Here is a 27552-nt window from a genome sequence, read left to right as displayed (position 1 = left end):
ACGGGATGTCACCATCCCAGATGGGACATCTCTCCATGGGCCATTCCTATCTGTAGAACTTTCTCTAACCAACATTAAAGCCAGGCACTAAAGGTGAGCAACCAGATGACCACCCTCCCACTGTGTTGGCAACATCCCAGCACAGACAGCAGACTGATTTCCCCCACTACTTAGACATCCCAGTAGAGTTCAGGGAGCATCTCAGGCCAGGAAGGCAAGATCCCTGGAAGACCAACCCTCCACACTCAATGCTGCCCCTTTCAATCCCATCTGCAGGCTCTGGGAATCTCCCTTCCATGACAGATAGTGAGCTGCTGGAGACAGCAAGATGTTTCAATCAGCAGATCTCTGGTGTCTGAGTCAGCCCCATTCCTTGCTGATAAGGAATGAATACTGTCTGTGTCTGTCCGGGTGCGTCTCTCTCTCTCTCTCTCTCTCTATTTCTCTTTTCTCCTTCATAAAGCTGTCAGACCAAGAATAACATATTAGTGGAAGAAAGGAATGTCAGATGTAATACAATAAGGAGATCAGGAGGCTGGGGGAGTGTGTGTGCCTGGCTGCTGTACCAGAAATCTCTGCACCGGTGATGAACAGCCACGGCCCAGGAGGGCCTGTCCCTCCTTCACACCTTCTTCCCCCGCTGCCCCCCGTCAGACATGGAAAATGGGATGATAAATAGGAGGGAGTGCTTATTCAGCACCCTTCCACTCCCAACAGCCACCTGTGTTTGACACTGCAGGACAATCACACATCCCCCCAAGCCAGAGCCTGAGAAATACCAGTCCACTGATATTCCACCTCTGGAAGTGTTCCAGGCCAGGCTGGACAGGAACAACCTCGTCTGAGCAACCTGGTCTAGTGGGAGGTGTCCCTGCCCACGGCAAGGGAGTTGGAACTGAATCATCTTTCAGGTCCCTTCCAACCCAAGCCATTCTGTGATTCCATGGATATGGCAGGAGTGGTCAGACCTCACCAGGCTCCAAGCTGGGCTACCCTGTGCCACATCCATTGACATGGGGCACAGCCATGCCCAAGGAGCTTAAAAAATCCAGTCCCAAGTGTTGACTGGAACAGGGTCTGGAACAAAACATGTCCCTACAGAACACTGCTGAGGTCAGCTCTTGATTTTAAGACCAGGAGGGCCCTGATGCTGCTCTCTGGCTTATTTAACTGGTTCTTGGCAAAATAGCCTCCATGGAAAACCAATGACATCTGGTGGAGCACGTCTTTCACATAGGTACCCAACACCACCTGAATGGTTTCCAGCAACAGATCTGGTTGCACCTACTGGGTATCTGTCCTTCTAAGTACTTCTGCAAAGAAAAAGAGGAAATGCATAAAGAAGAAAATGCCTCTTGCTCCCACACAGGTCTCTGATCTTCAACCTGAATGGGGGATTTCATCTTATCACCACCAGGTAAGGAGCCCTCAGGTATCACGTTCTTCTCACACATCTTCCACACTTCAGGAAACAGCAGTGCATATTGCAGCACTCCCCACAGAGCCAGCCCAGGGCACACCACTATCACATTTCACAGCAGTGCAGATTTTCCACCCCCAAGCACTGCCTTGAAGGATGACATTAATTGAAATGGCTGCAGAAGTGCCAGGGCTGGGATCCAGCTCCGTGACCCGCTCCCAGCACAGGCTCCTGCGTGGCTGGTGCAGCCCTGCTGGCCCCCAGCCCACTGGAGATGTTCCTCCTTGCTATTAAGTGTTCTCCCTCCTGCCCGTTCCCTTCCATTTCCTCCACCCCACCACCACAAATGCAGGACCAGGGGAGCTGACAGGCAGGAGCAGGCACATGGACATCTTGTCCAGTGTCCAATTTGGGGACGTGCCAGGCTGAAGTATAAGATTCCTACCGACAGCACATATGCAAATCAGGGCTCCTTCTGCAGTCTTTAATAGCCCCAAACTGATTTAACTCTTCAAACACAAAGACCAAAATCCCTTTCAAAACGTGTGTTACTGTTCCAAAAATTCTGGCTACTTTTGATATGCAAATACCAACTCAGCCTCCTTATAAAACTTGCCAAGTCCTTTATTTCATTTCCTTGATTTCATCCAGTAGCACTGAGCTGCACAGAAAGATGCAAAGTGTTTCCTTTAGCGGTCACTAATTAATTCAATGACCAGTCCCTTCCATGTGCTGTTTTCCATCCCTCTCCTTTTCAGCCTGGTCAGTTGTTGGAGGTTCCTGAGGTATCCATGGAAGGTAATGGGGCAGGAAAGTCACTGGGATGATTCCTCAATTAGCTGTACAAGGATGTGCACCGTCACGGAAAAATGTTTCTCCTGCTAATGAGAACTAACGATCCCAGACCTGGGGGACTCTGCACTCTGATCAAAGCAGTCCAATCAAAACCTCTGCAAATTTCTGATTAGACCAGACAAAAGAGGGGAGAAAGGCACCGAGTCAGATGCTGAATAGATAATAAAATTCCTTTCCACTTTTCCTTCCCAGAAAATGGTAAATCTAATGGGCATGACTAAGCAGCTGTGAGGGGAGACGTGAACAAATTCGTGAAGCAAAGGGGAGTTTAAAGTTCATCTCATTTTCCCCTCCTGCAACATCGTCTGCAATCATATTATGATTTAAAGGCCACCTTTCCCCCAGTGGGAAGCGGGTGAGAAGGGTGTGATTCAATTTTGCATGCCAAGTGTGATGGGAGAAGAAGAAAGGCCAGGAGGCACAAGCGGAGCAGGGAGGCACAAGCGGAGCAGCCACATCCCTCTGGCACCATTAAATGTGTGTTGCTTTTTCCAGTTCCTCGAGGTACAGGGGAAAAATATAATAATGGCACGGTGGCATTTTCTGTCTCAGTTTGTACACGGAAAAACCTTTCACTGCCGGGAACAAAGCCAGAACAAACTCTGACTCAATCAACACCGAGCTCAGGAGACCCTGGTCCACCTTGAGAAACCCCCTGGAAACCAAATGACAAGCCTGCCCTTTTCCAGAAGCTGTCACCATTCCCTGCTGCATTTCCAGCTCACCAGTAAATGGTCCTGCTGCTCTTGGCTTACACCTTTCTCTCTTGCCAGCAGGATTAATCCCATCTCTGTGTCAAGGCATCCAGGGGTGGCAGCTGGGCTGCTCTGATTTGAGGGAATAGGAAAGGATTATCCTAGAGGCTGTAGAGGAGTGAAGCAAAGCAACCCGTACCTCTGCCTAGGCGTGCTCTGGCTGCAATTCCATGGTAGATAACTTTATTTCCAGCTAATGTTCAATTCCAAAGGGTTCATGTCAGGTCACAGTGGTACTGAACCACAGGAAGGGAGGCAGAAATGGAGGAAAGGAGTTGTTTGCAGCATTGGGAAGGAAGAGTGTCAGTGCAACAGATCTAAGAGACAGTTGGCCCATTTAAGAATGGTACAGATCTGGACGCTAGGAGGCCTCTCCACCACCTAAAAGGAGGCTATAGCAAGGTGGGACTCAGCCTCTTCCCCCTGCAATTAATGACAGGACAAGAGGACGTGGCCTCAAGCTGTGCCAGGGGAGGTTCAGGTTGGACATCAGGAGGAATTTCTTCACAAAAAGGATGGTCAGGCACTGGAAGGGGCTGCCCAGGGAGGTGGAGTCCCCATCCCTGGAGGTGTTCAAGAAATGACTGCGTGTGGCACTCAGTGCTCTGGGCTGGGGGACAGGGTGGAGATCAAAGGCTGAACTCAGTGATCCTAGAGTTCTTTTCCAAACTAAATGATTCTGTCTGGACCCTTCTGCCACTGACCTTCTGCAAGTCCACAGGTGTGGGGTGATGGATAGAGTTAAACCTGGAGGGGATTTGCAGTTTTAAGGTTAAAAGCAGCTGCAACTCCCTGGATGGACTGAGGTTGACATGCTGCCCAATACAACAGTAAACATCTGCTCAGAGAAACATAACAAACGTGGAACAAAGTGGAGACTCCATGGCCCCCCTCCATTCAAATGCCAACAGAACGGGGGAACATTGTGGTCCTGAGACAGTACAGGTATTGTACAATACCTGTCTGATAAGGGAGAATCAAGGTGTTCTGCTGCTAAAGCCAACTACCATGTCAATCCCCCTCCTCAGGTGCCAAGGATGACCACTACCCCCCTCTCATTAGGTACACCAATCAGAAATAAAAAGTATTTATGACTAGAGCCACTCAAACTCCACCCAAACATAAAGAAAATAGTATAAAAGTAAGTTGGGGGTAGAGGGAAAGTGGGAGAAGACCTCCATCAAAACTGCTGGGATCAGTTGATGGGCTGGGTCCATCTTCTCCCCCCTCCAAGGGGGGAGAAGATGCCTTGGGTGAGAAATATGCTCTACATGCATTAAATGCTGCTTTTAGGACTAGAGTTTGTGTTTGTGCTCACCCCATAGCACATTAATTACATTGCCTCCTATCAGAGCTTGTGCTTGCTGAATATCTGTACCAGTAGATTACTTTCAACATATTTTTGCAGAAGACACTCTCACTGACAACCTTCAGACCTTACTGATCTGTCACAGTTTGTATTAATAAAAACTGTTATTCCATGAACTGTTCAGGTGAGTCTTTGCCAGAAAACACCTTGGCAGGACCCACTGAGGGGTCCTGGCTCTGTTGAGTTCCCCCTAACAGGGGAGGCTGAGGTACCTCCCGACCCTGTGGATCTGTTGGTGAAGGGTCTCCTTACGAGATGCTGACAGTCTGTGGGACACCAGGGCCTCAACTTCCCTGGGTGGGGGGGGGAGTCGAGGAGCAAAAAATCTGAACTCCCCCTTTTCCTGTGACAACAGGCAAGTCATTTTTGCTTGGCTCTGCTTTTCCCTCCCCTCCTGTGGTGGATGGATCTTATCAGCTCCACGGCCCAAGGCAGGGATCGCTGCTCATGCCCAGGCACAGCCTGGCTTGTGCAGACATGCAGTGGTCAGTCCCCAGCGCCCACCACCCTGATGGGATGCCCTGAGAAGTCACCACTGCCCCACCAAGAGGGCAACACCAGCAGCCAAGCATGGGAAAGAGCAGCTCCCACTCCCTGGCTCCACACACTTGTATCCCCCAGTTCAATAAAACATCATAAAAGCAGAGAAATTTCCCGATAAGTACAAATGGATCAATAGCATTAGAGCTGCTCTTAATAGCTGCCTCAGGCTTTTCATACTACACCTTCCAAAATGTCCAGGAGTGAGTAATTAATGACCAAACCAAGTAATTACTTTCTTGATTTTTCTCAAAACTGGAATTCACTGAAAGAACTTAGAGCTTTACTGGTGCTACACAGTAAATTAATTTGGTAAGTGCTGATATTACAAGTCTGGGCTGCCTGTTAAAAAAACACAACGGTGCTGTCGAGTCTTTCCTTGTTTTCTGATGTAACCCTTTACTGACTGCTCCAGATGCCTGGGAGGAAGCACCTCAACCCTCTATCACCCTGCAGGTTTTGTTCTTGGGCCAGGCAGCAGGGAGGCAGCTCATCTTAGGGGAGATGCCAAGACCTGTGTCAGCAGCTCACAAGCAGGGATTAAGGCATATTCTCACCTCACACCTTTACCATCCTAGCAAACAAACAGGAGTGGGAACAGGAACATGGGGGTTTCCCTGAAGGCACACAAATGACTGCCAGACACCTTTGAACTCTTTTCAACACATTCATTTTCATCAAGCTGGACAGGACGCTTCCCACACCACTGGCAAGTCCAGCCTAATCCAGGGATTTTTAACCCTTGAGGAATGGTAAGAGAGAAACCAAAGGGAATTACCAAATAGCAGCAGATGAGGAACACAAGGGAGGCAAAAAGGCAGAGATCAGTGAGCCTGCCTGTGAAGGCAAGGACCACTGTTTCTCCAGCACAACACTCTCCCAGAATAAGAGGACAGATGTGTCTCCAGTTCCTTGCCACATCTTCTATCCATATTCTTGATTTCTGCTAAGAGTGACACGTCTGAAAACAGCCCAAGGTGTCACCTCAGAGGTGATCCATCACTTGTCATCTGTGCCTACTAATCCACTCCAGAAGGCCAGGACTGGCTTGTAACAGCCATGGCCCAGCCTGCACTCAGCTGAAAGGAACCTTTGCAGGGTACTTCCAGCAATCCATTTTAACTTCTTCATGGATTTACATGGCTACAGCCACCAGCTAACCCCACACCATGGGAGGAATCACATGTAAAGCTCTTCCACAGGCAGTAAATGGAGGCACAGAAACTCAGCTCTGCGCTCAGACTGCCTGCTTGGGATGCTCACACAACCCTAGGAACCCATTGCAGCATCAAGAGGCAGAGGACGATGAGCAATTCAGGCCACCCATTTCCTGTGACTTCCAGACACCCCAGAGAGAAATACACACAGAACTACAGGTCCTCAGGAGGGATGCAACTCTGGCCTTCCTCACTTGGCTTGCCTTTTTTGCCACAAGGCACCTCAGACACCATATCTGAGGGAAAACTACCTCAACAACCCTAAATTTCCAACACCAGCAGCATGAGACACTAATAAAATGAGCGTTGCAGCTGTGTGTGTGTGTGTATGTGCCCACATGAGAAAAAACACGAGTCAATAAGCAAATTACTGAAGTAATCCTCCCATCCCCACCAGTAATGAATTACTGTTCCCCTGCTCCCAAGAGCGTGGCTGTAGCCTGGGAGCTTAACATTCAGTCTGACATGGACCTCCAGCACACACAGCTAATCCTCCTAAGCACAGTGACAACCAACAACAAACCCCTCAAGCAGAGGAAGCGCCGTGTTTCTGCCCCAGCTTCCCATTACCATATTTTTAATTGCCTGAGAATATCCTTTTTTCTTTTGTCAAAACAAATTCTGCTAAACCACCGCTTCAGATACGAGCGGGGGAGCCAGGAACTGTGAGAGAGAAGCCAAGAAAATCCCTCTGTAAATGAAGATTTCTGCTGATGGAAGCAAGGCAGGGAGGAGCAGGAACAGGGTCTGCTCATCCCTGTCAGCATCCAGCAGTCCCCAGCACTGCAAGTGTTCTGAGGGTTTAATGCAGGGCAGGTGATAAAGAGGTTCCAAGACAGAGGAATCTGCTGATTTGGTCAGAGGGAACCTGAGAGAAGAACAGAAATTTTTAGGGTAAAAAGAGTATTTAAAGAAAACCCAGAGGTAAAATCCACCTAGAAGCTCAGAGGCCAACACGAGTGAGACAGAGCTCAAGAGAGTATGATAAACCAAGAGCCAGTGCTACAGAGAAATCAATTTTAAGAGAAAGAGAAGGCCCTGGAATGGAGATTCTGTCAGAGGGAACATGGCAAGAGCAGAAGGAAGCAAAGGGAAACAACACACAAATCATGCTCATGCACAAAAACACCTGACATGAGTTAGATGCTTTTCCCTTGTTTCCTCTCTACTCTCTCTCAAAGGAAAATGAGGTTTTGACAAAGCCTAAACTTTATGAAAAATCTTTCAATTCTCTGTTTCTTGGGTTTGGTTTTAAAGAAAACTCTTTCCTTTTTGACAAAGAGGGAAAAGGCAAACCTCTTTCTTCCTAAGTGAAACGTTTTTCAGGAAGATGTGATGGATACCAAACCAAGCAGAAGCCACTGGAGAGGCAGGTTCCTACCCAGTGCTGTGTTCCCTGTGTCCTGGATCTCCAGGCTGACTGCTCAGCACGTCCAGCACAAAGTGCAAACACAGCCCTGAGCAATCTTCCTGCATCCACCTTCACAGCTGAGGTCAGTGAGGAAAAACCTCATGGATCTTGCAGGCAGGGAAGCTGGGACAGGGGGAGAAGTTGTTTAAATACTCTTCCACTCAGCAAATCCCACTGCAGTCAATGGCACAAGTGGCATATGGAAACCTCTCCCATGTCTCAGCATCCCAGTGAACACTTGCCCTTGCAATGGGGCAAGAAGGAGATGCACCCAGTCTGCACAGACCCACCATAGTTTGGGAAGAACCAAGATGGGATCAGAGCTCCCCGTGTTCATCCCAGGACAGACAGCATTGGGTCACATCTTGGTTTGGTTTCCATCCTTAACACACGAACCACAGGTCAGCATTTCCCTCCACCGCAACCCCAGGGACACAGGGGAAGTTTAGTCCCTGATTTGCTTCCCTCACTGCTGGACACTCCATGGCACAGCAGAAGCTGCTGGATCAGCTCACAGAGCTGCAGAGAGGGGGCTAATCCAGGAAAGCAAACCCTGACTTCATTCACACACTTAAATGGGGGGGAAGCACATGTAGAAAGAACCTGACAGTGCAAGAGGAGGGATTCAAGGCCAGGTTAAGTGGGACTTTGAACAACCTGGTCTAATGGAAGGTGTCCCTGCCCATCCCCATCCAACCTCATCCCTGCAGGGCAGTTGAAACTAGACGACCTTTAAGGTCCCTTCCAATCCAAACTATTCTCTGATTATCATCAAGCACGGGTTTCCAGAAGCTTCACTGTGTCAGCTGTAAGTCCAGGGAGGGTTGACTTCGCTGTGTTCAAGTGGCTTTTTTATTTATTTTTGTTTTGCTCTTGCTTTGTTTAGTACAAAATGAGTTCTAAATAAATCAGCAACGTACAAGATGTGTACAAATGGAGCAGCAGAGCCTGCTCCACAAAGGCTCTGACAGGCTCTGTGTCCTCAGGGATGTGGCAAACAAGCTGCTCTGCCAGCCTGCTCCATCAAGGTAATTTTCCTGCCCTTTTATTGCACCAGGCAGCCCCTGCGCTCGTTTGTGCTATCATACAACAAGGGCTGTGCACAATAATCTGGGCTTGGAGAGCACTCAGTATCCCTACCCTGGAACTGGGCAGCAATATGGGAAAGACCTGAGGATGACATCCCCAGTCAGGTGGAGTTCCCTGCTCCATGAGCCCTCCCCACAGCCCAGCACCAGCACAGCCACAAGAGAGCCATCAAACATGGACATAATCCTCCTAATGTCTCCAGCATTTAAAGGCTGATTAGTGCTGCTTCTAATAGAGCTGGGCCAGGGAGTGAAGTGGCAGAAGGCATCTGGCCCAGGATTTCAGTGCAGGTGTCAAAGGAATGCTGCCAGCACAGGGACAAGGCTCCACCCTCTTCCCTCATCTCTTGGCTTTGGCCCCAAGCCACCAGCAGACCCAAGGGCAGCATGTACACTGGAGACATAAATCCCACAGATCAGCTCCTGACCTCCTCCATGCTCACAGTCCTCCTAAGACTGTTTTGCATGAGGGCAAGTTGTCCAGCCAAAAACTTTGAGCAGTTCCCATGAAGCTGTGCAGGTGAAACCCTCCACCACCCTTGCAGCCACACAAGGGAAGGTGCAATGTCACCTGACCACGTGACACAGCTTAGGGTAAGTCACACCTTGCACGTGCCTGATTGAACCAGAGAGTACTTCTGAGCACCAGATCTGTGCCTCTGGGTGCAGAGTTAGACATGTTTGGGTTCTTCCGCTTCAGGTAAACCCAGAAAGCTGGGAAGATGTCACAACACCCAGAGCAAGGAGGACAACCAAGCCTCCCTGCAGACTGCTGCAGAGCACACCTCCACCTGCGAGTGAATACAGAAATGGGATATAGAAATTGGAAATAGGAAACTTCCCAGCACAGAGGACACTTGTCATCAGCTGACATGTCACCCACACAAAGTTTCTTGTCCAGGTTGCAAGCCCCAGGATGAAAACAGGTAAAGCCAGTGTGTAACTGGGCAGAAAGAGGCTGGATCTGCCTCTTTCCAGAGTTGCCTGGAACAAGGACATGACTTCACCAGCAGCTGTGTCACAAAGCAGACAGTGTTTGCCCTGCAGCAAAAGACTTAATACCCCCTCATCGGAAGTGCAGGTGTATCTTTGGAGGGTCTCAGCCCTGTAAACACGTGCAGCCCAGGCTGGCAGCCATCCCACCCCACACCTGCCCAAACACACATCTGCTCTGCAGCACAGCTCCAACACATGGGTCTGGTTTGGATCTCAGGGACTGCCTGGGGAGGATTTCCCCTCTGGGAGCCTCCTCTGCTCCCCATGGAAAGCCAAGGCAATGGAGCTGGGGTGAGTGCACAATTTGGGGTACCCCTCCTGGAACAGCAGAATGTGAGCCTGCAGGACAAGAAGCTCATGCTAAGGTTTCTGGTCAAGATATTTTTTTTTTTAACGAAACCCAAGGCTTGGCTTCTAATTCTGAGAGTTCAAGTCCTTGGAAATTGAATCCCTCAGTTGAAGCCGAACACAGAGAGAAAGCAGCAAATCCTTCCCACACTCCTAATTGGGCCATATACTGATCCCACAGACCTGCTGAGCACAGCCCACCACTGACCAAGATCTGCTGTGCCCATACCCACACAGAAAAAGTCATTCCCAATTTTTCCAGCACCATCCCAATCCTCTGCCATGGCCACACATTGAGCAACCAGGAGGGAGAGTCCTGCATTCACGCACTTCCCACTCCGACAGGACCCTTCTGTGCATCTCACCACCTGCTGACAAAGCTAAAGCAAGCCACTCTCTGCACAAACACCCACCCTGGAATTGCAGAAAGGGGGTATTTTTTTGGAGATGCCAGGGACAGCTCTGTGATGGGCACAGCCAAATTGCTCTGCCACTCAGGAAGGCAGCTGAGGGAGCTCAGGGGTAAAAAGCAGAGTGCAGACATGACCCACAATCAAGGCAGTTATTCCCTCGTGATTTTCTGCCTGGTATCCAGTGACAGGATGCATGGGAATGGTTCAAAGCTGCACGAGGGAAGGTTTAGACTGGACATCAGGAAGAATTTCTTTACCAAGAGAGTGTTCAAACCCTGGAACAGGCTTCCTGGAGAAGTAATGTCTCAAGTGTCAGTGTTTAAAAGACATTTGGACAACGCCCTTATCAGAATCCCAGAATGGCTTGGGTTGGAAGGGACCTTAAAGCTCATCTCATTCCACCCTCATTCCAGGGACACCTTCCATAGACCAGGTTGCTCCAAGCCCCATCCAAGCTGGCTGTATCTTTTGGTCAGCCTTGAGTGGGCAGGTAGTTGGACTGGATGATCATCACACAGGTCCTTTCCAACTGGAACATTTTATCCTTTGCAGCCACCACTGCTCCAGGGCAGTGAGGACTGCCAGGGATTTCAGCACAAACCCGGATGAAGAAGCACCAGTGGGGTCAACCAAGCACAACCCAAGATATTCCAGGTCGGGTTTAGTCTAAGTATCCAAGGTCTTGCCATCCACCTGGCCCTCCCAGGGGAGTGTGGCAGACAGATGAGATGGCCCCCAGCACTCCAGCTACACTGGGAGCTGGGAGTTTTGAATGACACCTGGATTTACCTCAGCAAAGCTGCAACAACTCTGAAAGCTAAGCTAGAATGTGAGGCACAGATGAAGCCCAGCAGGCAGGCCATGGAGAGAAACACCCAGAGATAACATCCTGTTATCCCATGGGAGTCCTTCCCATGATGTTCACCACCCTACAAGGTGAATATACCCCAGTTCATCCACTTAAATCCAGGTAAAAACCAGCTACCAAAAGATCCCAGAAATAAACACAGAGGGAATTCCTACAGCTTTGCTCTTTGCATTTTATCCAGATATTTAGATATTTCTATACCATGCTCATTTCTACTCTGAAAGGCTGAGAGGCTTTAGGCATGAATTTTTCTAGCCCTGGAAGACATGAGGTTGAGAGAAATTCTCTGTGCACAGGAAAAGGAAAGAAAACCCACTGCCAGCCTAACACACATTATTTTAGCCCCACTGTAGAGGTGCAGGTCTCAGAGGATAAAGACTGGCAGCCAGGCAGGCCTTGAGGTTTCAGCTGAGATCCTACAAAGTGAACATGGCAAATGCTGCACACCAAGTCTCTCGTCCTACCTGCTCTGCTGCAGTGGGGCTCCCTCTTCTCTTGCTGCCACGCATTCTTCCATCGCTTCTTCTCCTTCTTTCATGCCTAAAATACAGCTTCAGTTTCCTGCTTTCTGCAGTTCAAACATTTGGCTCCTGACCCTACATCTTGCATCTCCAAACTACAGTCACCTCCTGCCTTGATCTCAGCTTCCCAAGCCATTTGGGAACTAGTCGGTGCTCTGACAACAGCAATCTTGCACCACTTGGCTTTCTTGAATTTATCTTCCAGTTACTTCCCTGAATTTGCTCTTCTGGGAATCAGCTTGCATCTTCTTTTCCTTCTTCCTTCTCTCCACAGCTGCTCCAGGCTGCTGTAGAGACTGTGGCCACCCTTTCTGCTCTGCAGTCACATCCTCAAATCCTGGCAGTTAACCCTGAGGAGCCCCTTTCTGCCATCTGAACGTAGCATTCCTTGGAGCCAGGGCAGCTATAAAACTGATTTCTACAGTCCCTGCCTGCAGAATAAAGTGAGCCACATCTCCCCATCCTGCTTTAAGCACCTGGCCAAGGGCTTCCTATTTATAACTGATGGAGATGGGCAGCACCTGCCCAGAACCCATTTCCCCCTCAGACATAAATCACCACAGCTGTGAGGCCCTGGAGCAGTTGCCTCCTCATTTCAGGTGCTCAGAGGCAGCCAGGAGATTGAGTTTGTACAAACCACTGGTGCCCACACTTCCCAGTCTGTGCTCACATCCCAGAGGTCCTGACCTGCCTTCCTGCCTGTTGGTTTGCAGCAGATGGAACCAGCTCAAGGTTCAATCCACACCATGATAACCATGGTGGCAGCTCCCACCACTGTGATAAAATAAAGGAAAATAAAATAAAATAAAATAAATAAAATAAAATAAACCTACTGAGTCACTAATATGGGTGCAGGGATAGAATTCACCACTGTGCAGACTGAGACAGGCTCTCCTCCTCCCTCAAAGTGCTAAATCTTCCCCTATCTGCCACGTCCATCATGCAGGCTCTGGGCTTCAGCAGCCTGAGATCCATTTCCTATAAATTTTCTGCACAGTGCCTACAACACTTGTAGTCTCTCTAAAATAATGATCGGAGGGTGGATAGAGGAGAACAAACAGTTCAGATGCACAGTTTATCTGATGAATTTAGCCTCTTCTCCTGTTTCTGCAATATCAGGTGGACAAATCCAATTTCCTCAAATGCATTTGTTGTTTGAGTTTATTTGACAAATACTTACCCAAACAATTGCCTCTACATTCACTTAGCAAATATTTAAAATATGAACTGTGCTGTTTAGTGAATCCCCTGGCGCTGCACTGGTCCCTGGTGGAGCAGAAAAGTTAGTTTTTCCCCCCAGTATTAGTTACTTCTGCATTTCAAATTAAATTTTTTGCCAGCTCTCATTCTTTCGCTGATAACACCAGATGATTCCCTGGTGCTTATTAGGAAAGGAGCTGGTCAGTTTTCTCCTGATGAAATCGAGTTTTGCTGGGAAGCAATAACCCATCGGAGCAGACACATTTCATCAGAAACCCCCCACAATCAAATGACTTGCAGCAGCTGAAGCAGAATCCAGCTCCCAGAAATCCCTGAGGGTTGTTCTCCCAGGCTCCAGCCCTGCATTTGTGTCAGTCACCTGTCAGCTCCACATCTCCAGCTGAAAACTGGGAAGTTCTGGTATGGTCGACCTTCTTTGAGCTGGGGGAGTCCTGTGACAGGCACGGGAATATAAAGGAGCCAGAAAAAAAGGGGTCCCAGGCATTTTTTGCTCCAAAAGGAGGCCAAGGGAGCTGGGCTTAGGGGCTCCTAACAGCAGCTTTCCAGTACCTGCATGGGGGTTACAGAGGAGCTGGAGCCAGGGATTTACCAGGAAGAGGGAAATGGGAGACAAGAGGCATCAACTGAAACAACCAGATATAAACAACTGGATGTAACAATAACCCCCACAAGGATGGTCAAACATGGCACAGGTTGCCCAGAGAGGCTGTGCAGTCTCCATCCTTGGAGGTTTTCCAATCCTGCTCTGACCCCAAAACTAACCCTGATACAAGGTGTTGGACAAAAGACTTCCTCTGAGTCCCTTTCCACCTGAGTTATTCCAGCCCACGACCCTGGGAAACCTGCTCGAGCACTGATCAAGCTGACAGGAACAATGGTTACACAGAGTGGCAACAGAGTTGGGGGGATATAACATCACACCTTGGCTGAAGTTTGTTTCTAGAATTGCCTGTTTATACCAAGATTTGGGGGAAAATAATAATATCCGTTTTTGGTCCAAGCTGGACCAGAACCAACACTTGAAGAAAAGCTGAGGAACAAACATCTGCATTTCAGCAAACTCAGCTACAAAGGCTCATCATTTCAGACCTAGGGAAAATCAATTTCTAGGTCTCATGATTACAAAGAAAACCTCAAGAGCTTGAAGAGTTCAACCAGAACCAGAAGGCAAATAAAAAGAAATCACAATTCATTATTCATCAAAATCTTCTCCAATCTGTTTTAAGACCATGTCAGGATATTTTAGCACTGCAGGTATCAATAGCGGTAGAAAAACCTGCAAATGTGACTTTGAAATTTGCTTTTTTTTTTTTTTTTCCCTGCCAGTAAAAATCTCGTTGCTTGAACATTCCTGGAAAGGTACCAGGGAAAGGTTGGGAATATCGCCCAAGCAAATTCGCTTAAGAATTCAAACAAACACATCAGGACACAATTTTGCTTTTGTCACCCAGCTCGGAGAGAAAGCTGAGCAGTTTGGGAGAGGGCAGGAAAAGAACAAATGCTTCATTAAACCTGTTTTCAGGCAGAGGAACAACAGACAACCTATTACTGGAACCAGCCTCCGCTGCTCTTTAGTCAACCAAGAGCCTTTGAACGCAACACTGGGTTGGACAGCAGCTCTTCATATTCCCATTATTTATTCTGGGACTCAGAGGGATGCAGCCAGGACAACCCATCCTTCTGAGCTGTGTACCAGTGTGGGAGAGGGAGGGATTTCACATTCTCACTCCACAAACTCCCACTCACTGCCAAGAGCAGCAAATGACACACGAGCACAACAGGCAGGCAGACAAAGAGAATAAAGCAGGCGTTCTGAGACAGCACGAATGCCTTCGCTCATCTCCAGGACACTCTACTCATCCAACAAAAGAGAAAAAGGGGACCAGGGGGTGGCCCTGAAGGGGATTTTTTTGGGGTTTGTGCTGTTTTTTAAGCTTCAGACCAGCTGTGTTAAACATTCACAGGACTGGGTAAGGGGAGACATGATGGTTGGGGTTTTCACTCATGATGGTTGGGGTTTTCAAGTTCCTTCCTTGCTTTGGGGGGAATAAAGCACCAGCAACTTTCCTCCAAGAAACACAGAGTTTTTCTAGGCTGGGCTGTCCTGCAGCTTTCCTACAGAAAATTGGGTTGTCAGCCAGGCATGGAGCAGCACCACGTCTCCAGCAAGCACCCAGGCCTTCAGCTGAGGGCTCCTCCCCTCCTGGGAGATGTGAAAACAATTCCTACCAGCCCATCTCTAGGTCTCATAAAGTTAAAATAATTGGGCTCTACAGCTCTGGAATGAGATTTTTCCAGGTCTCCATCCCTGGGAATGTTATTCTTTGTTAGGTGCCTTGGAGAAGGTGTGCTCTGCTCAGAGGGGCTGCAATTGCTCCTGGATGTCCTCTAATCCCTGGCTCCAGCTCTGACTCAGCCTCTTTACAGAACAGTCCATAATGGACTGGCTCACTCTGGCTACATGCTTTATATCTCTTTAGCTCCATGAGCAGATGGAGTCGAGGGACAGCAGGATTTATATTTCTTGCTCGAGTTGCAGCTTGGCTGGGTGGAAATAAAAAACGGGAAACGATGAGGAAACGGCACCGTAACAGCATTTACCTCACGGGCTTTGGAGCCCCTACGTTCTACCTGGGTAGGGTTTGCAGTGTCAGCATTAATCCCAGGCCTTCCTCCCCAGCTGAAGAGGAGGAGGCCCAAGGGATGGTTCTCCTCCCCAGACCCTGTGATGGATGGAAGGGAGCGTCCAGAAGCGTGGTGAAATATTCCACTGGCCAGGTCTGCGCATCAGGGCTGATTTAGATAATCCAGCCCAGACCATTTCCTTCAGGCCACATAAAGGAAAACCAGGAAATGCTTCTGACCTCTGAGGGCTCTAAAGGGAGAGAAAAGGAGGTAGAGGTATGAAAGCAAGCAGGGGGATTGACAGGGGCTCAGGAAAGAGCAGCACAATAGGCTCCGAAACTCCTTCCCTTTCTCCGCGTTTCATACAATTGAAGGGGAGAAGGGAAAACCAGGAGAGGGAGGGGATTACGACGAACGTGAAAGCTTCCAGATTAATTAATTACCCCTTTTTAGTTCGTGAAAAAGGAGGCTAGAAATATCCACGTCTGCTCCTCTTGGAAGGCAACCCTGGCGCTTGCTCCGAACGTTCCCCCCCCCCCGCCCCGCCCGCGCGCGGGGATAATTAATCCATCACGGGATGGATCAGCCCGCGCCGCCGCGAAACAGAGGGATCCATTTCTCCTGCACCGTTCCCCTCCTCCCCAAAGAGACATCTGAAACGTATCATGTAATAAATGTTTCTTGGATGGAAGGGGAGGTATTGTTCTCTTGCTGTGGAAACAATCCCGGCCGTGGGGCCAGCCAGGAGGGAGCGGGGCCGGATACTTCACTCGGCGGCTCTTACGGTGGTGTCCTGTATGGCAGGGCGGCCTCCAAAGGACACGTTTCGTGATGTTCCCTCTGAACAGCAGCGCTCAGGAGGGCAGGGTGAGCCGGCTTTAGCCAAAGGAGGTGACATCAGGCTGCTCCCCAGGATGCCACAGGTGTCAGAGGTGGGCTTCCCTCTGTGAAGGATCCACGGCGCTACCTGGCAGGCAACAGGACACCTCTGGGGCCAGGGAGGTGGCCCAGAGTCCATCACAGCACACCCAATTAGATATTAGAAAAAGGTTCTTCCCCAAGAGGGTGGTTGGGCACTGACCAGGCTCCCCAGGGCAGTGGGCACAGCCCCAAGGCTGCCAGAGCTCCAGGAGGGTTTGGATGATCCTCTGGGGCACAGGGGGTGACTCTGGGGGATGGGCCTGTGCAGGGTCAGGAGTTGGACTCCATGATCCTTATGAGTCCCTTTCAACTGAGAATATCCTGTGATTCTGTGTGATCTCTGACCAAACCCCCATCCCTCCCTCTCCGTCACACCCTGCCTGGGCATGGCTGACATTGGGAGCAGCCGCTCTGCACAACTCCAGACAAAGATCAGCCCTTCTACAGGCATCTCTCCTTCCATTTGACACTTGCCCCTGGTCCAAAGGATCTAGAAATAAGCAGCCCTGGACTCTCACCTTCCCATTACCATAGAATGGACCATCCTCCAGCAAGTATCCTGATTCTTTTCGTTCCTGCTCACTCTCCAAGGTGTGATGTTTCACCCTCACACACCTTTTTCACCCCTCCACTGCCACACACTCCGAAGGGCAGGAGCTCTCTTTTGCTGTGTCCACAGCACAAAGCCTGCTTCATCAGGGTGTGGATTTTCCCACCCTGTCTAATTAAAAAAACCCTCATGCCGTGCTCTCCACGCCCCTTTGCGGGTGTTTTTGTGGAGCTATGGAAGGTTTCCTGAGGAGAACAGGCCAGGCCATCCTTTACCTACCTGAGCCCCTTTGCTCTGTGGTGGTTGGGCACCCTCAAAGCATGGAAACTGCATGAGATCAGAGCTCCCCAGCACTGAGCTCACCCCTGATCCCAGCATCCCATTTGCATCCGTTTATCAGGAACATTGCTGCTTTCTGCTGACATCCAAATATTCTTGGCGTGAAGGAGCTGCTGACATTTATTCCTGAATTGCCACATTGCAGGAGCTTTGGCTAAGACTCGAGTTACATAGGAAGAGAGAAGGGACTTGTTACTCGGTGAAGATAACTCTTCTACAGTCTATCAGTCTAGATTAGATTTGGGTCACTTCCTCTATTCATTTCCCTAGATGATTATTTTTAAGGCTCTTTCAAAGAAACACTTGAGCTCAGTACAATGTTCTTGATTGCAACCAGAACTGGCTGAAAAATGCTGAACTAATTGAAAGAAATTTTCTTTTTCATTCTTTCCTCAAAACATTTCCAAGGTTTTTGGTCAGTACTTGGAACTGGGAAAAATCCCCCTGGGCTCCACTGTACAGCAGTTTTTTCCACAGCATCAGCAGCATTTCAAAATCCTGCTAGTTGATCTCATGGCTGCAAAGTGACTTCTCTGTCTATCAAAGACAGAGGGATGTCATGACACTTCTATGTTTTCATCACAACACCCCTCACAGTGACATCCAGGTCGTGGATAAATGTTCCCCCTGTTTCTCCACCAGCACGTGCTCCGAGCACATCCCAAAGCTCTCTAAGAGCTGTTGCCATCATTAATCCTCTCCCCCACATGGGGAAGCTGAGGCACAGAGTGGCAGCAGCTCCCACAGCATAGAATCACAGAATCATTAAGGTCGGAAAAGACCTCCAAGATCATCAAGTCCAACTTTCAGGCAAATACCATCATGCCCACTAAAACATATCTCCCAGTGCCACATTCAAAAAAGTGACTTTTTGAACACCTCCAGGGATGGTGACTCCACCACTTCCCTGGGCCTGACCACTCTTTCAGTGAAGAACCTTTCCCTGATATCCAAGTTGAATCTCCCCTGGAGGCAGAAATCTGCCACCTCCCAAGTCCCCGCAGGGATCTCCACACACTAAACCATGACAGGGTGTCCCACCACACACAAACCTCCACATGCCCCTTCGAGCAGGTGCCAGCAGCCGGCCCCCAGCCCAAACTGCAGAGCCTGCTGGGGCCATCTGTCCCTCCAGCCCATGGCCTCCCCTTGATGCTCCCACTGGCTGATTCCTCCTCACCAGCATCCTTCTCCATGGCTCCCAGGAAGGTGGCAAATTCCATCTCAAACAAGAAGGAAACCAAACAACACCCCCCACCACGACGCCCGGGTTCTCTGGCAGAGGGGAGAGGTTTCTGCATTGCTCATTTTCTGCCGAGTTAACACAAGCTAAACAGTCTCTTTTCTTCCCCGTGCATTTCTTTTCCAGGCAGCTCCCCCTCCCCTTCCTTTCTTTTTCCATTTCAGCTACCTCAAGCAGAAGGCCCTCCGAGGCACAAGTGACTTCAAAGACACCAGGTCCAATGTGCAGCAAGTGATAAAAACCTACACAGCATGTGTTGGGCAAATTAATATCCCCTCTAGAGCCACCAGCTCCTCGGTCCCAGCAGCACCATAATGAGATGTTGTACCGAAGGGGAGGGGGAGCTCGGTGCAAAAGGGGTGATGTATTTAATGTATGCAAATTGACTCGCATGCAAATTGCCACTAAGTTAAAAATAACGCATTGCACTAGGAGTCCGTCTTTTAAAGCATTTGTTTATTCATTAGGGTAATCTCTGCTATCAGTCGCCTCGTTTCCCTCCACATGAAGTGCTCAGTTTCAGGGAAGCTCGTGTTTTGCAAGTCTGGGGGACGAATGTGATTTCCCGCTGATCTCAGCCTGCACTGCAATCACTTATTTCTTCCTTCTCCTTCCTTTCTGCTCATAGGCTACAGGGATTAAAGTCACCTTTCCTCGAAGGGGAGATGCTCAAAGTGATGAACTTCAAGGACAAAAGCTGTCAGTGCCACCCAGAGCAGCTCCTGATAGCCACAGCCTTACCCAGGGCTGGACCAGAGCATCTGCCCAGGCTGGACTTGGCTCAGGTTGACCAAGTTGGATGGAAGGCACAACACCAGCCTCACAGCTTGTCTTCTCTCTGGTGACCAGTGACTCCAGGGAATGGCCTGAAGTTGTGTCAGAGGAGGTTTAGGCTTGAGATTAGAAAAAGGTTCTTCCCTCAGAGGGTGGTTGGGCACTGAACAGGCTCCCCAGGGCAGTGGGCACGGCCCCAAGGCTGCCAGAGCTCAGGAAGTGTTTGGACACAACAAGTGTTGGGGTGTCTGTGCAGGGCCAGGAGATGGACTGGAAGATCCCTGTGAGTCCCTTCCAGCTCAGGATATTCTGTGATTCTATGAAAGAACAGTGTAAATGCCTCCTCCTGAGACCTCAGCACAATGAATGAATATTAGAGTCCTACCAGTGACATTAAGCACTGGGATAGCTGCTGACAGAGCCAGGGCATCCAACTGATCCTGGCTGATGGATCTCATGGCAAATCCAGTGCTGAACCCACCCAGTATTACAAAGGAGCAGCAGGGGTTTGAACAGTGCAGGTGGTGAGAGCAGTAAAGGATGGTGGGTTCCCGTTTCAAGATGCACTGCACTGGTTGAGTCCTTCTGCCTAGAGAGGGGGACATCCAGAGACCAAATGCATTTGCTTCGTCCCGAGTTTTAACATTGAGACTTGGTTTGCTGCAGGTTTGGGAAGGGTCTCAAATGGAATTTACTCTCGCTGGAGTATTTTAACACTTTGCAGTCTTTAGACATGCAATGCCTTGGGAGATGGAGGTGGGGTTTATACCCACTGGACTGAAGCACAGAGGGAGCCTTGATGTCCTGGTTTCAGCTGGGATGCAGTTAATTTTCTTCCTAGTAGTTGATACATTTCCCAAACTGCAAAGTTCTTGATGGTGCAGAAGAGGACCAGTAACTAGGCAGAAGCTCCAGCCACCCTCAAGCAAAAGAATAATACAGACAAAACTCTGATTTAGCTGTATCAAATTGTCAGGGTCAGAGCTGCTGCAGTCAGACCATCTCCAGGTCCCCGAGGAGCATGTTCTGCACTTCTGTTTTTGATCATTTCTTATTACTCAGCCTAAGACTGACAAAGTCACGGTGTTGGCACAACCCTCCAGCACCTGCCAATAATCAGGAAGTTTCTTTGCTAGTTAACTCTGCCCCTCTTGGGGAATCTTGTTCTTCTGTCCTGTGCATGGTGAGAGCTGTAAAAATCATACTGAGACTAAAAGCAGTCTAAGGACAGCAATCAGCCTTACTTATTTTCTTTCAGCTCGAATTCTAAATCAACATACAAGCACAGACTCACACCTCCAAGAACTGGGATTGCTGTTCTGGGCAGAGAGGGAGGCTGTGCTGAGGTGCTGGAGCAGCAGGGCCGGGCTCCCCTCTCCAAGAACTGCCTGCTGAGAGCAGGCTGCTCCTCCTCTGCCTCACCAAGGCATAGACCTGAGCAGGGACAGTGATGGAAATCCCTCCTCGTAGCAGCAAGGGTGGATTTAAAGTGATTGGCTTAAACTGCATTAACCTCAGTGTGGACACAGTCACTCCAGATTCAAGTGGCCATTGCTCAGTTTAACAGGAGCCACTTCAATGTGACCTAATTCACCACCTGAGTAAATAAACCAAACCAAATAAAGGTTAATGACTGTGAAGAAGTACCTCCCCAGAGCAGAGTGATCCACTCGGGGCTTACCTATCAACACGGATTAACAGCAGACACCATCCCTCATCCCTCTGCCTGGAGTTCCAGCTGGGAAAAGCCTACTGAGTCCTGGGTGGGAGCAAGACACAGAGTCAGGGGGTGACCCTTAATTCAGGCAGGAGCAAAGATCACAAGTCAGATCAGCAGGAACACGTACCCCCACTACACAATGTCTTACCTAAGTTCTTGCCTCAGCCAAGAATTGTGCCAAGAGATGGGAATGGGGCAGGACGGAGAGAAGATGTTCTGCAGCCTCTCCCCACACTCAGTGATGTGACTGAGCACCACTGGTGGGAGGCTCTTCAACCCTCATACAGATGGGATGGTACAACAACAAACTCAGCTGGGATGTGGGTGATGGTAAATCAGCATCAAAGCACGGGGCCACCAGGCAGCAAAACTGGATTAAACAGATTCATGGACTTGAGGTAAACTCAAACAGCAGATACTACAAGGAGAAAGAAAGAGAGATACCTTCTAATCCCCTCTTCCTAGATGCTGGACACAACTGCAATGGATGGCAAGAGCGGCCAGACCCACAGGGCACCTGCTGCTGATGATGATGGAGGCAGGGAGATGGGTTAGATGACCCACTGATCTGTCCCAGCCAGGCATTTCTACCCCAGCATAGTCCAGTTTGCAGGCTGCTCCTCCCCACACCACTCCATCTCCCAGCCTCCTGGCCCCCAGGAGCACATCCCCACTGCTGTGCCAGGCAGGAGTCTCTCTCCTGCCTGTCCAGAAGAGGATGGAGGACGGTATTTATGCAGCAGCAGCTGCTCTTTCAGCTTTCCCTGAGCTCAGCCAAGTCAGACGTTTCTTCCAGGCACCCCTCGTGCAATCCCCCTCTCCTTCCCTCCCTGTTTGTCATTTCCAGTGACATGCCCCGCTGGTGACCGAGAGCTGGTGGCTGTCCCTTTCTGTCACCAAGGGTCGAGGTGAGTGATCCTGCCAGGTGGTGCCTTTTCCAGAGGATGAACAGCGACTGAGCCTGAATCCCAATGAGCTGTCACCCCACTGCAAGGCTTCAGTGATGTTTTCCCGGTGTCAGTCACATGTAAATAGATCATCCTGCCCAGCCTGAAGTGCGTGGGCCACTTCTCTTTCTCATTCCTGACGCCCCAGCAGTTGCTGGCGAGAAAATAATTGCTCTCTACAGTTCCCTAAAAGGGGGGTGTAGCCAGGTGAGGGTTGGTTTCTTCTCTCATGCAACGAGCAACAGGACAAGAGGAAATGGCCTCATGTTATGCCAGAGGAGGATTAGATTGGATATTAGGAAAAATTGCTTCCCAGAAAGGGTTGTCAAGCACTGGCACAGGCTGCCCAGGGCAGTGGTGGAGTCACCATCCCTGGGAGGATTTAAAAGAGGTGTGGACGTGGGTGGCACTTGGGGACATGGGTTAGTGGTGGCCTTGGCAGTGCTGGAGAAATGGTTGGACTCAATGACCTTAGACGGCTTTTCCATTTCTAAATTATTCCATGATTCTATAACGAGCCCGTTTGGATGGTATGTGGTGCTACACCTGCTCCCCTCACTGCATGCTCGGGTTGGAGGCCCATTCCTGAGTGTGGGAGCTTCTCCAGGAGCTCCAAGGCCCAGCCTAATCCCATCACAGAGCTCAGCTAATCCCAAATGACACGTAATGCAGTTTGCTCTCTGGTACAGCAGACTAATTTGTTTAGCCCACAACTCCCAGCAAGAGCTGCTGCTGACCTGCTGCGTGAAGACCACTTGGAGTTGCTAAGCAATTTGTTTCCCCATGAACTCAGCATCCTCCATCAGCCAAGTCCTGCTCCGATTCCTTGACCCAACACTCAGCTAACCAGCGCTTCCAGCCCAAGGACAGGCCAACTCTTAGATGAATATTCTGTTTTTCCCATTCTCTAGTGCCAATGATTGCAGGAGGGGCTGCAATCTTGAGACTTAAAGCTTAGAGTTTGTCTGCTGGTGACTTTGAGCTCATCTCAAATTAGGGAGCAGGATCAGCAATTCCTGCTTTCTCTGCGAGGTCTGTTCCCTGCTAGCATCACTGAGCAGCCTGGATACGCTCCCCACCACACGGCACAGACTGGAATGCTTCCTAATTAACTGCACGGGAGAAGATAAAAATTCCCCGCTCTCCCCAGCCCCGCAGAAGTCAGAGAGGCGAGGAAAGCCGCTGCCACCTGGGCAGGGGAGATGGAGCAGCCACGGTGGAACAGGCACCCCCCAGCATGGCAATTCCAGCCTGATCACCCAGGGCTCGTTAGGTGGCCACTCCGAGAGGTGGAACACGCCCACAGGACCCCACAGCGGGGCCTGCAAACGAGAGGCGTCACAGCTCGAGGCGCAGGGACGAGCTCTGTGAAGCTCTAATTGCTCGATGCGGGGCGGCAGCAGGGCTGTCAAACAGCTGGCAGAGCAAACCCCGTCACCTCCAGGCCTGCTGTTACCTGACCCGGGCGCTTCAACCGCGGCATCCTTTTCCAGATCCATTAATTCCTGCCAAACACAGCAACTCTGAGGAAGCGAGGCAGCTTGTGAATGCTCATCACATCCCGCAGCCCAAAGCCTTGAGCTGAAGCTCTCCACCGGCCCCAAGCCCAATTCTCAGCTGCTGGATTCAGAGGGGGGCTTATTTTTGAAATGCTCTGCTGCTGCCCGTGACCTTTGGCTCGGGATCAGGAAGGTCACGGCTGCAGGAGGCGCCGGGCTGTCACTGCTCCTCGCCGGAGCCGTTTCATCACGGCTGCTTTGGCTGCAGGAACCGTGGCTGGGTTCAGCTCCCAGCCTCCCCTCCTGCTGCCCGGGCAGGGCACGTCCCGCCAGGACGGGGAAATCAAGGTACCGCAGCAGCAGTGAATTATTGCTCACAAAAAGCGAGCGGCGCCCCGAAGATGTGGGGTGAGGTGACCTCCACGAGTACCTGCGCACGCGCTTCCTCTGAGGGTTTGGTGTCTGAGCACCAAGGCTGCACAGTAAACCAGAGATTAATGCAGAGCTGAACAGAGTAGGCCAGAATACAAAGCAGAACAAAGGCCTTGCCTTGCCTTCAGTTCCTTGCCCATATTTTTGTTTTATTTATTTCATTTACTTCAGGAAAAACTTCCCGTGCCCAACTCCCAGCTTACAACCCTGACTTTGCAAAACTCAGGCGTGCAATAGTAGCCTCCTTCCTTTGCAGGAAGCAAAGCTCCTGGAGAGCCAAGTCCCCAGCAAATTTTCCAGGCAGCCAACACACCCTGGAAGCCTCATGCCGCTTCCAGAGGGTCTGGTCAGGCAGAGCCACTCAGGAAATCTACCCCTCAATGCCAGTCATCAGCATCCAGGGAGCCACACCAAGGTTTAGAGAGCCCCTGATCATTCAGCAAAAGCCATTAACTACTCCTAGGGAAGGTGTCCTGGGATCGCTGTTCCAGCCGCCTTCGAAAGACAGCCTGCAAAGCAGAGCCAGGAGCGAGTGGGAGAGCAGAGCCGAGACGTGGGCCTTCCCATCATGTGTTAGCAGGTCATTCAGAGAATCACAGAATCATTAAGGTTGGAAAAGCTCTCTAAGATCATTAACTCCAACCATTATCCCAACACTGCCAAGCCCACCACTGAACCATGTCCCCATGTGCCACATCTCCAAGTTCTCTGCCCTTGGCACCACACGCTCCGTGCCTTGCTCTGCTTCTAAAACACGCCAAAGGCCAGTCAAAAGGAGTTGTCATAGAATTTTTCCTTTAGGAAAAACATTTTCAAGGTCTCCTCCTTGCATCCACACAGCACAGAACCACAGAATTGTTTAGGTTGGAAAAGCCCTCTAAGGTCGAGTTCAGCCATTTCCCCAGCACTGCCAAGGCCACCCATGTCCCCGGGTGCCACATCCACGTGGCTGTTAAATCCCTCCAGGGATGAGGACTCCACCACAGCTCTAGTTAGCCTCTGCTAGTGCTTGACAACCCTTTCAGTGAAGAAATATTCCCTAATATCCAACATAAACATGACTCTAAGGCAGGCTTTGGGATGACAATGGTCTGCCACACAGGTTGAGCGCTAATAATCCACTGAGAGGAGCACAAAAACACAAACACACTTGTATCTGTTTTCCAAACTACAACGAAGGGTAGGAGGTGCTCTCATGGATTGGGAAGGCAGAGGAGCTTGCATGCCAATACCATGGCTGGGCCTGACCTACTGACATTTCTGCAGGCTCCCCATTCGTACGTGGGGCTGTCGCTTTAAATTTGAATTGCCTGGTTTTTTTCTCTCACAACAGCCTGATATTTTTTTGCTCGTGAAGAATAAATATTTACAAACCTTAACTCTCGCCAACAAAGGCATTCTGTTCCAGAATTTTCTTGGGCTTTTGTTCTGTTTTTAAACAGTTTTAGAAATCGTTGCCCAACACTTTAATTTCTGTTATTAAAACAAGCAAGTCAGTAAAAAGATACATGAAGGAGGGGAAGGACCACAGCGGCTCACAGTTCACATTCAAAGGTTTTCAGCAACGCGTTGAAAAACGGCTGAGAGCATCTGCAGGGGATAATAGCACAGGAACTCCACACAAGGACAGGTCACCAAGGTGTAGGAAATGTGTTTTCTTGGTAAACTAATGAGGGCTCAACAACTTCACGCAATGTGAGCTTGTAAACAGATTAAAAAACCCTAAAGGATTCAAGACAAAGCCTCGATGCGGCAGCACTTCTCCTCCAGCCAGAGGAGTCAACTCCACGTTCCTCCAACATCTCAAGAGCCGTAAACAAAAGCAGAGCCCAGGAAAGCAGTGACCAGCTCACCATTTATCAATCCCCGAGTACTTGACAGCCCACACACGTCCAGCAGCGTGGCCAAGCACAGAACACTTCACCGGGACACAGAGGAGGGTTCACGCCCCGTGTGGGGCAGCGAGCAAAGGTCAGGGGAGACATCTGGCTAAACAAGAGCTTCCAGCACCAACCCGAGGCCAGCCGCACTTCCCGTGCCCAGTGGAGTATAAAGGGAGTTGTATTTCACATTTCTGCCCTGTGCTGGCAAGAACATTGTGTCCAGCTTTTGTACTCACACCTACAAAAAAAATATTGTCAGAAACAGCAGGTTCAGACAATGGCTAAGATAATAATTTTGGGTGTGAAAAAACAGCCTTAAGGTGAGAACCTTAAGGAGTTCACTCAGCTTAGTTTCCCAAGAAGAAAGTTAAAAAGCAACTTGACTCTGGTCCATGCATTCCTGCCCAAAACAATGGTTAATATTAGTGGCTCTTTAATCTTGCTCACTGCAATCCAACCGCCGGAGGCTGGAGCTGCAACGTCCAAATCCAGACCTTAGGTGAAAATTGTTGCCATATGGGTCTGTGAGACTCGGATGTCTTTCCAGAAGAGATGTTCCCACTCAGTTGTCCACACAACCGAAATTCAGGGGGTCTATCCTCCTGCCCACATTATGCTGAAGCCAAAGCAGCTCTCCCTGATTTCCCTCGCCCATCCCAGCTCCAGAGGTGATGGTGGAGACCAGCTCAGACCCTACGTGGGTTGCAGGGCGAGGAGGTCTCCCAGACCACACAGCTGTAGAAATCTCTGCTTTCTGGATGTTTGTCGTAGGAAAACCAGCAGACAAGTAAGGACAAGGCCATGGCTGAGCTGCTGTGGGACAGCAAAGGGACCGTCAGAACATGAGGAGAACTCCAGCACATTCCCACTACAGCCACTGCCAGAAGGGAGCAGCCAGAATGGGCAGCCAGGCAGCTCCTGTGGACAGAGAGATGGAGAGAGCAGGCTGGGAGCGATGAGATAAATACTGGAGAGAGATGATGCATTGCATACCCCTCACACAATATAGAGCTGCTTCACTCTATTAGGTGGATGGATGGCAGGGAATTTAAGAAGAGAAATAGATTTTTTACTAAGCTAATTAGCTAAAAAGGCTTGTCTGGAAACACGGGCCCCATTGTGTCTGAAGTCTGCTGACACACAGCTCAGAGCAGCATTTTTCTTCCCTGCTGTTACTCTGCCTCTCAGAGCATCTCTCACCGGCAGAGAAGAGGGAGTGGGATCCCTGCACCAAACCACAGCACCCAAGACACCCACCAAGATGCCCAAGGGACACAGAAAATACATGTATAAACACATGTATGTGTTTATACATGTAGAGATGCACACACTTGCAGGCATCTCCATATGCACACAAACATACATTACTCATTAATACATTCTATACATGAAAATATCAGTATACCAAAAAAATAATAAAATCCATGGAAGAGCAAAGTTTGCCGTCAAAACCAGCCCCACATTAGCCTGCCCTGTAATTTAAAAGCAAACTGGGGGCACTTGACGAAACAAAAGGGCTGTAGATTTAAGAGAAATAAAATAAAAATACGACTTGACCCAGCGCAGTCACTTCTGGAATCCACTACCCCAGGAAGTC

The sequence above is a fragment of the Lepidothrix coronata genome, unplaced genomic scaffold (genome assembly GCF_001604755.1).
Source record: "Lepidothrix coronata isolate B3197 unplaced genomic scaffold, Lepidothrix_coronata-1.0 Scaffold125, whole genome shotgun sequence".
In the NCBI taxonomy this organism is placed as follows: Eukaryota; Metazoa; Chordata; class Aves; order Passeriformes; family Pipridae; genus Lepidothrix; species Lepidothrix coronata.
Note: the sequence above shows the minus strand (reverse complement) of the source record.